Source organism: Belonocnema kinseyi, chromosome 1, assembly GCF_010883055.1.
Source record: "Belonocnema kinseyi isolate 2016_QV_RU_SX_M_011 chromosome 1, B_treatae_v1, whole genome shotgun sequence".
In the NCBI taxonomy this organism is placed as follows: domain Eukaryota; kingdom Metazoa; phylum Arthropoda; class Insecta; order Hymenoptera; family Cynipidae; genus Belonocnema; species Belonocnema kinseyi.
Window position 1 is genome coordinate 154,359,621 of NC_046657.1, and position 1,425 is coordinate 154,361,045.

A 1,425-nucleotide genomic window follows, 5' to 3' on the forward strand; every position below is an offset into this window, starting at 1 on the left:
CCTGAAAGGTGGACAAAATGTGTAGCCAGCGAGGGCGCATACTTTGAATAAAATATTTGTTATCATTCTCTTGAAATAAGTGTGTTTTTTTCTTGAAAAAATGCCGGTTTCATATGTATACACCTGGTATAAATTAAATCCGAATTTGGACCACACATAATACTAAATATTATTTTAACTTTTTTCAATTATGGTTTCAGATAATGATTGGGTGCCGGCCATCTGCTAAAATTTTACCGATTCCATGAGGTCACCCTGCATGTGAATAATTCTGTTTAGAAGAATAAGAACGTCTGCCACGAGGAACATTATGAATAGGGTCGCCATTATGAAAAACATTAATGCTAGTGTAAAGTATTTTGGGGGACTTTTTTATGGGAATGAGAGAAAGAGCGATAATGTGACTAGGGAAGAGTGTGCCGTGTTTACCTCACCGGATGAAAAGAGACAGAGTGAGGAAGATTGATTCTGGGAATAAAAAAATATAGAAAGGAGTGACAGGTGATCAATCCTTATTAGAAGAATATTGCATGATACTAAAATCTAGTGTTATTTTCAGGGTCTTCCGGTTCACACCTTGTTCAATTTTATAGTAAGGTAGACGGCAAATTTTATCGCGGAAGGGTGCAGAGAATACGGAAAGACGACACCGCTTTAGAAGAGAGGAATTTCGAGTTGGAGAGAAAACCAACAGTGTGACTAAAATATCGCTTGGATCGTAGAGGCTTGCACCAGAGTTGGATTAGGAGTATGAAGTTTTGCGAGGATCTTTCCGATCTCTTCCCGATTTGGTGTGAGTGATTTTCTGGTGCGAGCTGTGGGAGAAGAAGGTGTGCTTGTTGTAGATAGAAAGGGAAATAGTGGTGAGAAAAAAATGGTGAGTGGGAGAAGGTTTTGGTGGAGTATTCAGAATTGAAGTAATGACCGCCGGATTTACCAATGAAGAAGGTGGTTTGATGTAATCTCATTTCTCTACGAAGGAACTGGGTGCGCACTTTTCGTCCGAGGTAAGCTGGTCGATGCCAGAGCAGTGATCCCAGATCTGAAACGAGATGTGGTCCAATACTATGACAGGGCTATGCCCGTGTGAATATAGCAGGAGACGCTGTAAATGACTGGGTTGCGCGCGCAACCCATTTCTCCTCTTCTGAATTTGAAAACTCGAAGATGCACGATTGCCGGTCGGAGCACTTCGTCGATTCTATTTATATATCTATCTGCTAACTGCTTTGAAATAAATTCAGGAGATTGAGATATGCGTATAGTTTGAGGTTATGTTATTTCACGTATAAAATATAAATTATATAAATATTAATACCATTGATAAAAAGAGATATTTCGGGTTTCACTCGTGTAAAAAACTACGAATTGTTTGCCGACGTTTCGTGAACATTGCAGTTCACATCTTCAGGGCTTTTCAGGTCA